General features: G+C 48.3%; 1 protein-coding gene across 2 annotated transcripts in view; it reads right to left on the bottom strand.

The window, feature by feature from the left end:
* Hvcn1 (hydrogen voltage gated channel 1) overlaps positions 1–14,596 on the bottom strand; it is a 32,595-nt gene that overhangs the window by 7,640 nt on the left and 10,359 nt on the right. The gene's annotated exons all lie outside the window — the stretch shown is intronic.

Below are 14,596 nucleotides of genomic sequence, written 5' to 3'. Positions count from 1 at the left end.
TATACTGGTTGATAAACACTGACGTTTGTATTACTGCTGTCACCTGGGTCATCTGGGGTCATCTGGGGTCATCTGGAGCCAGTGACTGAATCCTTATAAAACTCTGGAAAAGATGTAAAGTGTCCCATCCCTTCCCCTTTGATGCTTGTGTTGCTGTCCCTCTGAAATCCTTTGTGGGGGACAAAAACAGTCACCCAGGAGACACACGTGGTCACACAACCCACAGAATATACAAAAGACACAGTTACACAGTCCCACTCAGGGACAGACACATTCTCCAGACCTCCTCCTTCAGGCAGGCACGGATTCCCATAGAATAGAAGATGCAGGAAGCAGGCAGTGGGAAATTTAAATCTGGACTCAAAAGTGTCTTATTTCTTCTTATTCCTTAACATGACACAGATGTTTTATTGGTGACTCAGAGTTAATAGTTTATAGACTAAAGTGTATAAACCATAATCCACACAGGTGATTCTGAATGTTCTGCCTTTAAACTCCATTCCTATCAGGACCGACCCCACATCTCTAGACCCAACATGGCTCCCAGCTGCCCCCGCCTGCAGTACTGAAGCAGCCTCCTGCCTCCACACCCTTCTACAGGGAACCATAAAAACGACCTAACATCACTGAGACCATGGCAGGCCTTTGCCTGAAGCCTCCACCACACTCAGTCCCTCTTGCTGGGGTACTTCCTGTTACTCAAGATGACTGGGAGGCTTCCCCAAGCTCAGCTCTTCTAAGAGGCTCAGGCTCATCCCGACCCCACCCTTTCTCCATCCTGGCTTCTATGTCTTTAGTCCATCATGGTACCAGGAGACAAGAAGCAGCAGCCCCTCCCGCTATGATCCAGGGATGCCTCTCCTGCTGACAGTCTTGAGAAATTTTGATGCAACCGACAAAGCAGAAATCACCTGCTTAAATGCTTTCCCGAAGGCACTCAAATGATGTCTAAGAATGGAAAGCTGTGTTCACTTTGAATTTCAGCATATTAATAGTCCTCGCTCACCCCAAAATCTGTACTGAACCTCAAAATTGCCTTGTGATTTCTTTCCTCTTCCTCCTCCTCCTCTTCTTCCTCTTCTTCCTCCTCTTCCTCCTCCTCCTCTTCTTTTTCTTAATGTTCATTTACTGTCCTGGCTTTTTCTTATGATTTCAAGGGCCCTGAAGACACCCAGCAGGTACAGTAGCTTGCTACACAAGCCTGATGACCTGAGTTTGGATCCTCAGAACTCCAATTTAAAAAGCCAAATACAGTGACACACATCTATAATCCCCACACTCCGGGGGTGGGGGGGTGGGGGGTGGGAAGCAGCACCGCCTAGAAACACTGCAGCCAGCAATCCAGCAATCCTGGAGTATGCGGCCCAGGAAGAAACAAGGAAGACCCTATCTCAAACAAGGCGAAAGGTGAAATGATGTCCTTTGACCTCTGCACACACACACTTAGACACACACACCGACACACAACACACACACACACCAACACACTGACACACATATCAACACATACACGTACCTACACACACACACACACACACACGCACACCAATACATACATCGAGGCACACCCTGACACACACTCCAACATATCCACACACCGACACACACACACACCATCTTACAATTCCATTTACCAAAGGAAATTCTTTAAGGAAATAAGTAAACCAGAACATATTTTAACCTAACTTTTAAACTTACAAATTAGCCCAGGCAGTGATGGCCCATGCCTTTAACTCTAGCATTCTGAAGACAGAGGCAGGTGGATCTCTGTGAGATCCAGGCCAGCCTAGCCTGTATTGTGAGTTCCAGAACAGCCAAGGATACACAGAAAAACCAACTAACCAACCAACCAACCAACCAACCAACCAACCAAAAAAACCAAAAACCTTATAAATTACATCATTCTAGAACTGTCAGTTAGAAAGCTGAAGAATCTTACAGATAGCCATTGTAAACACCTGTGGGTGACATTCCCTTGAGAAGCCAGTATTCATATCTTAAGACTGTCTTTCTCCTGTCTGACTGTCTGTCTGAGTACTTAATAAACTCACTCTCTTTACTTTGCTCCAGCTCATTCTGGAAAGTCTCCTACCACATCCTATCAGTCATCCTATGCCTGAGGGGGAGGTGCCTGGGTACAGTGGGGCAAACTCTCTGGCTGCTGGGTACAGTGCCAGGCTATGTCTCCCTGCTGCTGAGAACATGGGGAAGACATGGCACTTACTTGCCTGCTGACTGGCTGCCTGTCCCACGGGGCTCTCAGGCCTGTGAGAAGGAAGACTTTCGCCATCCTGTGCAGCTGCAAGTTGAGGACACTGAACAGTGCCCACACAGGGCACACTCTGAAACACTCTCACACATTTGTTAAGTGACTACGTGAACACAGAAACATGGCCAGAGGGCCAGAGAGAAGGCTCAGCAATTAAGAGCACTTCTGGCCCTTTCAGAGGCCTGGAGCTTAGTCCTCAGCACCTATGACAGGTGGCTTCCAACTGCCGATGACTCCAGCTCCTGGCAGATCTGATGCTTCTTCTGGCCTCTCCTGGTAAATTCACATGCGGACAACATACATACATGTATGTGCATACACACGCACACACGCACAGGCCAAAGTGGCATCAACTGTCTGCTCTCAGTCTCCAGTTTATTCCCTGGAAGCAGACTCTCTCACAAGCTAGAGCCAGGCCAGCACACAGCAAGCCTGTTATCCCCCTGCCTCTGCCTCCAACAGCACTGTCGTCACAGGTGTACACAACCACACTCTACTTCTGCATGGATGCTGGGAATTCCAACTCCAGTCCTCATGCTTGTCTCACTGAGCCATCATCTCAGTCCACAATCAGATCTTTAGACATCTGTTCAGTGTAACAAGGGATGCAACTCACTGGGACACGATTTACCCAGGAGGCCTAAGGCCCTGGGTTTGACGCCCAGCATGTAAGGGTAAATGAATGCAGGAGAAATGGCCAGGTGCCATGATGCACACCTTTAATCCCAGTATTGGAGGCAGAGGCAGGTGGATCTCTGTGAGTTCCAGCTGGGGCTATAGAGTGAGACCTTGTCTCAAAGGCAAACAAATGAAGTTAGAGAAACGACCTTGTGGTCAAGAGCACAGGCTGCTCTTCAAGAGGACCTGAGTCCAGTTTATAGCACCCACATGGCAACACAACCATCTGTAACTCCAGCTCCAGGGGATCCGATACCCTCTTCTGGCCACCACAGGCCCCTACACTCACAAATATATACCCACACACAGACTTACACAAGTGCATGTGATTAAAACCACACACGAACATATGCATATGCATGCAATTAAAAATAAATTCTTTGGGGCTGGAGAGAAGACACAAGTATTACAGGCCCTTGTTTCTCTTCCAGAGGACCTGGGTTCAATTCTCTCTCTCTTTTTTTTTTTTTTTTTTTTTTTTTGTTTGTTTGTTTGTTTGTTTGTTTTTCGAGACAGGGTTTCTCTGTGTAGCCCTGGCTATCCTAGAACTCACTCTGTAGACCAGGCTGGCCTCGAACTCAGAGACCCGCCTGCCTCTGCCTCCCAAGTGCTGGGATTAAAGGCGTGCGCCACCATCGCCCTGTCTGAGTTCAATTCTCAATGCCTTTGTCGTGGCTTATGACCATTTATAATTCTAGTTTTGGGGGTCTGGGGGCCTCTGCAGTCACCAGGAGTGCACATAGCGTGCAGACTTGCGCACAAGCAACATACCCAGACACGTGATGTAAATAAGAATGTTAAAAGATTTTAAATAAACAAATACCTCAAAAGCTTTCTGTAGGGCCAGCATGATGGCTCAGCAAGTAAAGATGCTAGCCACCTAGCCTGAGCTCAAATCCTAGAACACACGTGGTGGAGAGAGCTCACTCTTGTCTTTGATCACCACAGGGACAATGCCCCCCCCACACACACACAGATAAGTGGAGAGAGCTCACTCTTGTCTTTGATCACCACAGGGACAATGCCCCCCCACACACACACACACAGATAAGTGGAGAGAGCTCACTCTTGTCTTTGATCACCACAGGGACAATGCCCCCCCCACACACACACACACAGATAAGTGAATACTTGTAATACAAATGTGTGAACACATGTGATGGAGAGAGCTCACTCTTGTCTTTGATCACCACAGGGACAATGCCCCCCCCCCCACACACACAGATAAGTGAATACTTGTAATACAAATGTGTTTTAAAGCACACTGTGAAAGAGTATGTAGAAGTACAGGGACAGTGCTCAGGACAGTGCTTATGATGTGGAAAATGAGTTGGGAACACACAAGAGGCAGGAGCATGGCACATGAAGGATGGGATTCTGACTCCTTGGCCAGTAACTGGGGCTGCCTCTCCCTCCTCCAAAGTTAGAAAACTAAATAAAACACAGGCTGTGCTCCTGATAAAGGAATGGTTCCCACAGTTCCCCTGACTTTCTGCCTGGAGGAACTTTCTAGATGAGGAAACAAAGACTGGTGCTTGGGGAGTCTGCAGCTCCCTCCCTTCCTCAGGAATCTCAGGGCAGGGGAACTGAGACTCAAAAAATGCACTTTCACTGGGCCCTAAATGTCACAAGACAGGGGCAGATGATACAATGTAACTCAGGAAACAAAACAAACACCTCTTAGGGTCACTCCAGGTATTGCAGGATATTTGATCACAGGATGAACCCGGAGATTGTATAGTTTACTGGGGAAAAAAAAAAAAAAACCTGTTTCTAGTTGTGGTGTGGCTCAGCCCAAGAGCTTTCTGTAAACAGAACTGAATAAAGTCAACCAGTTAACAGGAAGTAAACAGAAGGAAGAGATGGGGCAGTTTTAGCAGCACAGATATGCAGAAACTGGTTACAGAAGAAACAAGCCAGATAGAGATGAAGGCAGACTGAACCAGAGAATGAGAAGGAACCAGAAGATTAGAACAGACTGACAGAGTTAGTTTGAGACCAAGCAGAGCAATTCAGGAGAAGCTGAGAGAAGCCAGACTGAATCAGTCAGTTTGGAAAGGAGTTTGAGCCAGAACAGCTGAGTTGAACCAGCCAGCCAGAGTTCAGAAAGAGTGAACTTATTCAGCAGTAAGTTTCAGAAACTGAAAACATTCGAAGCCTAGATAAGCTTGTACAGAGGCTAGAAGCTTCCAGGACTAGGGCTTGGCCAGCAGACAAAGGCAATAAGCCTCAGAGATAACAATTATAACAGGTAAATAAAAACTACTTCAGCCAGGCGGTGGTGGTGCATGCCTTTAATCCCAGCACTTGGGAGGCAGAAGCAGGCAGATTTCTGAGTTTGAGGCCAGCCTGATCTACAGAGTGAGTTCCAGGACAGCCAGGGCTACACAGAGAAACCCTGTCTCAAAAACAACAACAACAACAACAACAACAACAACAACAAAACAAAACAAAACAAAACAAACCAAAACAAACAAACAAACAAAAAAACCAAAACCTACTTCTACAGGCTGGAGAGATGGTTCAGCAATTAAGAGCACTGACTGTTCTTCCAGAGGTCCTGAGTTCAGTTCCCAGAAACCACATGGTGGCTCACAACCATATGTAATTGAGTCTGATGCCCTCTTCTGGTGTCTCTGAAGAGATAATGTTACTCACATATATAAAATAAATAAATCTTTAAAAAGATAAAAACAAAAACAAACAAACAAACAAACAAACAAACAAACCAACCCAACTTTTACAGCTAGAGGCTGAAAAGCTGCAGACACAATTCGAAGCTGGTTGAGGGCAGTATATTCCCAGAATCCAAAGAAGTCTTCACACCCTCCAGGCTTCAGAAGGAACTCCAGAAAAAAAAAAAAAAAAAAAAAAACCTAACTTCATCCCACAGACTCATCCTAACAAACACACCTTGAAAAGGTCAGCCAGGGGTCCATGACATGGCTCAGTGGTAATGTCACTTGCTGCTAAGCCTGATGACCTGAGTTCAATCCCCATGACCCACATGATAGAGGGTGAGAACTGACACCCACCAGGTATCCTCTGACCACGCCCCACATGTGCTGTGGTGTGTGTGTCCCTTCATATATAAATACGTAAATGTAAAAAAAAAGAAAACACACGGCTCCATTAAAGAAAGAAACCAGCTGATCCCCAACCAAGCGGATGACCCCTATTGAACAAAAGTCAATACCCTGTCAGGAAAGACAACAGCATGTCCTGAGCATGTGACAGAAACGGCTCAACAGAAAGATGCAGAAAAACATGGCTCACACCTACTCTGAACTCCATGTAGTAGAACTGGCCCCGGATCAGCTGTAACACATGTATTCAAAGACTCCATGGAAGAAGCAGGGACTGGGAGGGAGCACAGGTGCTTGGAGAAGCTGAGGCAGAAGGACTGAAAAATAAAGCTGAGAAGGAGTGGCCAACACCTTTAATCCCAGCATTTAAGAGGCAGAGGCAGAGCATTTAAGAGAACAGCCTGGTCTACAGAGCAAGTTCCAGGACAGCCAGGGCTACACAGAGAAACCCTGTCTCAGAAACAAAAAAACAAACAAACAAAAGAAAATGGGGGGGGGGGGGGGAGGTGAGAGAGGAAAGGAAGAAAGGAAGGAAGGAAGAAAATTTGAGTCTAGCCTGGGCTACATAGTGAGACACTGTCTCAAAAAAGTAAAAAAAGAAAACAAAAGGAAGAAAAGAAGAAGGCAGAGTGTTACAGGTCAGAGGTCAGTGGAGGAACACTTGCTCAGACATGTGAGGGCCTTCCTTCAATCTCCAGCACTAGAAAAATACATTCATGAGAAGAGAATCTCCATAGAGAAATACTGAAAAATACCTCAACAGCAGCTGCTACTACTACTATGACAACGAGGACAACGACATTGGTATTGGTGTGTGTGTGTGTGTGTGAAGGAAAAAAATTAGTGGACAGGCTTAATAGCCAGCATGGTAGTGGTTGTTTATAATATGGCACTTGGGAGCTAGAGGCATGAAGATCAGGAGTTCAAGGCCAGCCTCGACTACATAGCAAATTCTAAGCCAGCCCGAACTATACAAGACCCTGTCAAAAACCAAACAAAGACAAAAACAATAAAAAGACACAGGAAGGAACCCATCAGGGACCTCAGAAACAGAGCAACTGAGAACACGGGTGGGAGGGCAGGGCAGACTCGTCACACAAGCCTGAGGACCTGAGTGTTGATGTCCAGAACCTTCATAGCACAAACAGGATCACATGCGTCATCCCGGCATTCCTGAAGCAAGGGGAGAGAGAGACGGGACAATCCCTGATGCTTGTGAGCCAGCTACCCTGGTGTGCCCACTGAGGAACAAGACACCCTGTATCAAAGAAGGAGGTGGAAGATTGTCTTCTGACCTCAGCATGAGTACAATAGGCCTTCATTTACGCAGACGCATGCGCACATGCTCTCTCCCGCGCACTCTCAAAGATTTAGATACAAAATTACCAGTTGGCTGGAAGTAAACAAACCGAGCCTCAGGAACGCTAACAAGCAGTCTAACTAACGCAGGGGCAGCTGTAGTACCAAGAGATGACAGGGAGATTAAAAGAGAATGACGTTCAAAAAAATAACGGCTGAGGTTGGCAAGATGGCTTGATGAAAAACGACGCTCATTGTCAAGTCTGATGATCCAAATTTGATCTCTGGGATCCACATGGCAGGAGGAAGTAACAACTCCCGTAAGTCCTCCACACGCATGCTGTGGTATATGCACCTCCAGACACATACCCAAACATAAATAAATAAGGTACGTTTTTTAAATGGCTGAAAAAAATATTCACATTGATAGCTAGACATGAAGACAAACATAATGAACTCCAAGCAGGAGGACCACGGGAGAATGGGGGAAGCCGTGTAACACAGTGGTTAGTGTGCTTGTCTAGTACCTTCTAGGCCCTGGGTTCCAGCCTCAGCACCACGAGCTATGTACTTGGGAGCAGACTGGGGGAGGGCGTATGTCTTGCATCCTGTCCACTGCCCTGCCCTGGGTGGCCTTATGTCTCCATGTTCCAAATTTGGTCTTCCCCAGAGACCCAACATTTTTTTTTTTTTTAATGTAAGAGCCAGGGGAAGCCCTGTTGTCCCAGCTGAGGTGAGGCTGAAGTGGAGGGTGGAGGCTGGGGTTGTGCAGGCATCCAAACCCCTGGGCCACCGCTCATATTATCTGGATACCTCAGGGGCTGCAGATTGCAGATTTCTTCAAAGGCTGGGAGGCCGGAAGAAAGCGTAAAACAGTGCGAGGCCTTTGGTAGCAGCTCCATCCAGAGCCCCAGCCTCAGAGACCCACCATCTCTCTCCCTCACCTTCCAGTTCCTCTCAGCCAGTGTTCTAAACTCTTGTCCTCAGTGGCCCAGGAAGGCTACACGGCCTCCTACTGAAGCCTGACTTTTTCCATTCTCTACCCAGGCCTGAGCCGGTCTCACCTTGACTCTGCCACCTCCTCACCCCTGCAACTGCTCCTTCGTGATCTCCACCAAGTCCAAGGGAAACATCCAGGGCCTTCACACGGTGGGCAGGGCCCTGTGAGGCCCAGCCCCTCTGCTTCCGGGCAGCCCGCCCCCTCTCCTCTGCCCCCGGAGCCTCACACTGCCCACTCAAAGCCATCAGCATCACAGCCCCTAGCCTCGCTCTTGACTTGGGTTCTTTCTTCCCCCGCGCAAGAAGACTCAGCTGCCAGTCACTTCCTCAGAATCTCCTTCCTGGGACCCTGAACCAGAGCCAGAGCCCTCTCCCAGTTCCACAGCCTCCTCAGAGCCTTCCTCACGTAATCTAATGGTATTACTCCTCAGTGTGTAAGCACCACGAGACAGGGACTATGTTCCCTGAGTCCCCCTCCTCCCAGGCCAGCCATGAATTCCCCCAGGAAACAACTCACTCTGCAGGCAGAAGCCACTGAGGCTGGGGGACTCTCTACCAAAACCACATATTAACACGGGTGAGGCAAGTTTTTTCTCTGAAACTCTCTGAGGAGTCAAGAAGTGACTCCAGTAACTGGGATGGAAAGACTTGTGGTACCCAGCAGAGCAGAAAAGGATTCTGGTTTTAAGTCAAGAAGGTCATGCTGAGCAGGACAGTTCCAGAAAAGAGTGTACCACAAGAAGAGGAGTAGGAGGAAGAGGAGGAGGAAGAAGAGGAGGAGGAGGAGGAGGAGGAGGAGGAGGAGGAGGAGGAGGAGGAGGAGGAGGAGGAGGAGAAAACCATGTGTCTTAGTTGTTCCATCACCCCAGCCTCTCACTGCCCTAGAAAGATGGGTTCAGAGGAACCTGCTGAGCACCTGCCCCAGCCAGGATCCTGTAGACCTTAGTGGCAACTCTGTGTCACCAATGTGGAAAGTCATTTTCCCCCCTCCTCCACTGAGTCGCCTGCAGTTGCAGATTGTGTCACTTGGGCCTATGGCTGTGCTACTGTGACCTGCAGACTTTCCAGTGGAGGGACTGGCACAGACACCCTGGGTAAAGTGCTTGCTATGCAAGTGTAAGGACATGAGTTCGAGACCCAGCACCCACATAAAAGCTGAGCATGGTGGCTGGAGAGATCACTCAGTGGTTAAGTGCAGGGACTGCTTTTTTTTTTTTTTTTTTTTTTTTTTTGGTTTTTCAAGACAGGGTTTCTCTGTGTAGTCCTGGCTGTCCTGGAACTCACTCTGTAGACCAGGCTGGCCTCGAACTCAGAAATCCGCCTGCCTCTGCCTCCCAAGTGCTGGGATTAAAGGCATGCGCCACCACAGCCCGGCTGCAAGGACTGCTTCTTGCAGAAGACACAGGTTCAATTTCCTGCCCCCAGACCAGGCAACTCATAATTGTTGGTAGCTCCAGCTTCAGGGGCTCCAACGCTCTCTTTGACACCTGCACTTATGTGCACACACCCACATACATAGACAGAACTCTAAAAATAAAACATTAAAACCAGCTGAACATGGTGTCATGAGTTTATAATCCTAAAGGGTGAGTTCCGGGCCAGTAAGAGACTCTTTCTCAAACGAATAAGTAAGTAGGAGCTGGAGAGTTGGCTCAGTGGTTAAGAGCACAAAGGACCCAGATTCATTTCCCAGCACCCACGTGGAGGCTCGTCACTTCTTAGACACCAGGCATGCATGTAGAACACAGATAGACATGCAGGCCAAGTACTCATAGGCACAAAATAAACTAACAAATGGTAGGTGTTCCTGAGGAACAGCATGCAACATCCAAGGTTAACCTCTGACCTCTACCTGTACCCGAGTAAGACCTCATGCATGCATGCAAACACACACACACAGGAAAGCTCCAATCACCAGGTTCTGAGTTGTCAATCATTCTACTGACTGCTGACTCTATATTGTATGACAGGCCCCTCTCTCCTCCCCTGCTCAGTCTTCCAAGTCTGACTTCCTTAGCAGCCCAGACCCGAGCTTGGCAGACAGGAGCTTCCCCATTTCCCAGTGGTCCCTACTTCCGGTGGTCCCCACTTCCGGTGGTCTCAGCAGCCACACGTTCCGGGCTGCTTATGTTTAAGTACACAGCCCAATCTGAATTGCCTCCATCTCAGTAGTGTGCCGTGACCCAAACTCAGCTTGCTTTACCACCAAATCTGCTCCTCCCGGGGCCTGGCATCACTGCCACCGGACCCGGATGATGCAGCTGGATTCCCTCCCACTCTACCTGCTCTGTACATCACCTAACAACTACCTGCTTACGTGTCCCTGCTTTGCCCGTTGCCTCTAGCCTAGACCTATTCTACCCACTTGTCGGTGCCAGCTAGACTGGATTCTGTCTTTCCCACTGTCCCACTAACAGTCTTAGAGAAGAACTGTGGCCTAGCTCTCTGGGTCTCTTCTTTGTCCTTCCTGCCTTTGCCCGATCCAGGGGGCTGCTGTGTTTTGAGAGCACACCTTACTGGCTCAGGTTTGAGACCTATCTGTCTGTCTGTCTGTCTGTCTGTCTATCTATCTACACACACACACGTGTGTGTGTATGTTTATATATAGAGATATGTATATATATACATATATAGTATATATAATATAAAATATATTATATAATTATAAAATGTTATATAATTATATAATATAAAATATATATTATATATTATAATTATATGATACATATGTGTGTGTGTATGGTCTTGGACCTAGATGTCCCTTCCCCAGCCGTCCCTATCATCATTAGCTGCCATCACACAGTATCAATTCACTGTACCCCTGTACTGTGGGGAAGGGCTCCATATGAGTGAATTAACCACATAATGGAATCAGGGAGCTGCCCCTCCAAGGCAATGGGATGACATGTGGCAGGTGTCACATCAGACAAATGACTAACCTACATATGTCTCCTGAGGCTGCCAGTGTCCACAGGGGGCCAAACTGCCACTTGTAGGCGGGGGGGGGGGGGGGGGAAGTCCGGATCCCCCTGTAGAGCGCCATCCTACACCACAGCAAAGAGTGCTTTATAAGAAAAGCAGCCAACTCCCAAGTCCTAGAGTCTGCCCCCATGTCCCTTTTCCTTCTCAAAGCTCTGGGGTCCTTCATCTGCTTGTTATCCTCCATCCTTAACCCATATCTCCCACAAGACCCTTCAGAAGCAACAGCTACCATCATCCATGGCTCACACACTACCTTCCTTCCCATAGTAGGCCAGCTCAGCATTGAGGGTCTCAGTGCAGGGGGAAGGTGGCAGAGCCAGGCTCAGCCCCAGGGCTGTGTGACTCAGAGACCATGTTCTAGAATGCAGAGGCAAGAGAACTATGGGCCTGCATGGTAGGAAGAAAGAACAAAGTTGCCCTCTGACCACCCTCCTGCACATGTGCGTGCACAGACAGACAGACAGACAGACACACACACACAGGATAAATAAATGAAAACAAATTAGAAAGCCTACAAGGTGGCTTGTACCTGCAAATCCCGGCCATGGAAGGTACAGAGAGAGAGAGAGAGAGAGAGAGAGAGAGAGAGAGAGAGAGAGAGAGAGAGAGAGAATGAATCCGGGACTACATCTTAAATTTAAGGCCAGCCTGGGCTCCATAAGACCTATCTCAAAACACACACACAAACATACACACACTCACACACACACAAAACCCTTGAGTCTCTGTGACACGTTGAATGGGGGAGTGACAGAAGAACTGGCCATAACCTAATTTCTCTAGGTTTTCAAACTGTCCCCAGCATTCAACCTGATAAGATTTGCACATACATCCTGGAGTCCTGCCACATCCAACCCAAGCAGGAAACAGCCTCAGAGGGTCGCTATGCACTGCAGCACAGGCTGCAGAGACTAGTCCCTAGAGCGGGCAGTGGGCCATGGAAAGAGGGTGAGGGGAGACTGTCCACCTGACCTGCTCAATTCAACCTGCGCCGGCTGGTTTTGTGTCTCCACTTGACATAAGCTAGAGTCATCGGGGAGGACGGAGCCTCAGTTGAGGAAATGCCTCCATAAGATCCAGATGTAAAGCATTTTCTCAGTTAGTGATCAGTGGGGGAGGGCCCCGCCCATTGTGGGTGGGGCCATCCCTGGGCTGGTGGTCCTGGGTTCTATAAAAAAGCAGGCTGAGCAAGCCACGGGGAAACAAGCCAGTAAGCAGGACCCCTCCCCCCACCCCCCATGGCTTCTGCATTAGCTCCAGGTTCCAGCCATGCTTGAATTCCTGTCCTGACTTTCTCCAATGATGAACTAAGATGTGGAAGTATAAGCCAAAGAAACCCTTTCCTCCCCAACTTGCTTCTTGGTCCTGGTGTTTTATTGTAGCAATAGAAACCCTAACTAAGACAGAACCCTAAGAATTGCCAGCCTCGGCAGACATGGGCAGTGAAGTACTTGGGAGCCAGTGCCAGGGAAGGGATGAACCAAACATAAACGACACGGGTTGTCTTGTAAGAAAGCAACAGATTCAACCCAAGAGAACCTCCCTGAAAGACGAGGACATTTTTAAATCCACATATGTGGGTTAGAGCTACTAGAAGTGGCTCAGTCTAATACACACGTAAACGTATATACACACATGTATACGAATGCCTCTTATTTTAATTTCTTTTAAAAATATTTGTTTTTAGCTGGGTGGTGGTGGTGTACACCTTTATTCCCAGCACTTGGGAGGCAGAGGCAGGCGGGTTTCTGAGTTCGAAGTCAGCCTGGTCTACAGAGTGAGTTCCAGGACAGCCAGGGCTACACAGAGAAACCCTGTCTCGAAAAACTTAAAAAATATATATTTGTTTAAAAAATATATATTTTGCTATTTTCAAATTATATCCCCGGGGGTGGGAGGTAGCACACCTTTAATCCCAGCACTTGGAAGGCAGAGGCAGGTGGATCCAGACCAGCCTGGTCTACGAAGTGAGTTCCAGGACAGTTGGGGATACACAGAGAAACCCTGTCCTGACCTCCCCAAAACAAAATCATGTACATGGCTGAATGTGTGTGCAGTGCCTGCAGAGTCCAGAAGGGGGCGTCAGACCACTTAGAGCTGCAGTTACGGGTAGCTCTGATCCTCCCAACACGGTTCTGGGATCAGAACTCCCGTCTTGTACAAGAGCAGCAGGTGCTCTTAACCACTGAGCAGGCTCTCCGGGCCCCGCTTTAAGTTTTTTACTGTGAGAATTTGCTCCTGTGGAGTTGCTACCACAGAGGCCATGAGTGAAGCATTCACTACATGGGCTCTAGCCAACCAGGTTTGTTCTGTGGCTCATGGCCAAGGAGGAGGAGAAAAAAAAACGTGTCAGGAAAGCCCCAACCTTTGGTGATGTAGCTCAGGATAGCCCCAAACTCAGAATCCTCCTGCCTCTGCCTCTTTAGTGCTGTGATCAGCATGGTGTACCTCCATTTCCAACTAAGAAAACAGATTTCTCAACTTACCTGAATGAAGACATTTTAAGGGGTAAAATCAAGGTTTATAGGTACAGTCTTCCCTCTTTAACGACAGGAAAACTGAGGCCCTGCCTAAGCACGTCACTGAGCCAGCTGTGTCTTGTGTCCTCCAGTCCACACACAGGCAGGTAAGCTGTCCTCAAGCATGGCCTTTCCCCCAATCCTGTGCCCCAGAGCCAATACACTCCAGCAACTAATGACCCTTGACCTTTGACCTGCCACCTGTGTCTCCCAACATCTGCTGTCTTAGCCTAGATACGACCTCTCACTTGGAGGGTGACCCTGCTCACAGCTCCCTGCTGCCACCCTGCATCCATGTGTATGTGTGTATGTGCTCACATGTGTGCATATGGAGGCCAGAGTGTCATTCCTCAGGTACTGTCCACCCCCTCCCCCAATAGGCTTTCTCACTGAACTTGGAGTGCACAGGCTAGGCTGCCTGGACATGAATCCCAGTGATCTGCTGTCTCCTGCTTCCTCTGAGCCCCGAGATTACACCCAGGTTTCTATAAGGGTTCTGGGATGGACCACAGGTTCTCATGAATGCTTAGCATACACTTTACCAACAGAGCCATCCCCCAGCCCCATACCCTTGCATTTATTCTTGCACCCCTGTGAGTGCACATTCACATGTTCATGTGTATATGGAGGCCCAACTCTGACGTCATAGGATGTGGAGGTCCACATGACATCAGGACTCATCCTTGATAGCTTTTCCACCTTAGTCACTGAGGCAAGGCTGTCTCAATCAACCCCAGAGCTCCCAATTGACTAGTCCCACTCAT

The sequence above is a fragment of the Arvicanthis niloticus genome, chromosome 24, assembly GCF_011762505.2.
Source record: "Arvicanthis niloticus isolate mArvNil1 chromosome 24, mArvNil1.pat.X, whole genome shotgun sequence".
Lineage (NCBI taxonomy): Eukaryota > Metazoa > Chordata > Mammalia > Rodentia > Muridae > Arvicanthis > Arvicanthis niloticus.
This window is presented reverse-complemented; position numbering and strand designations above follow the sequence as displayed.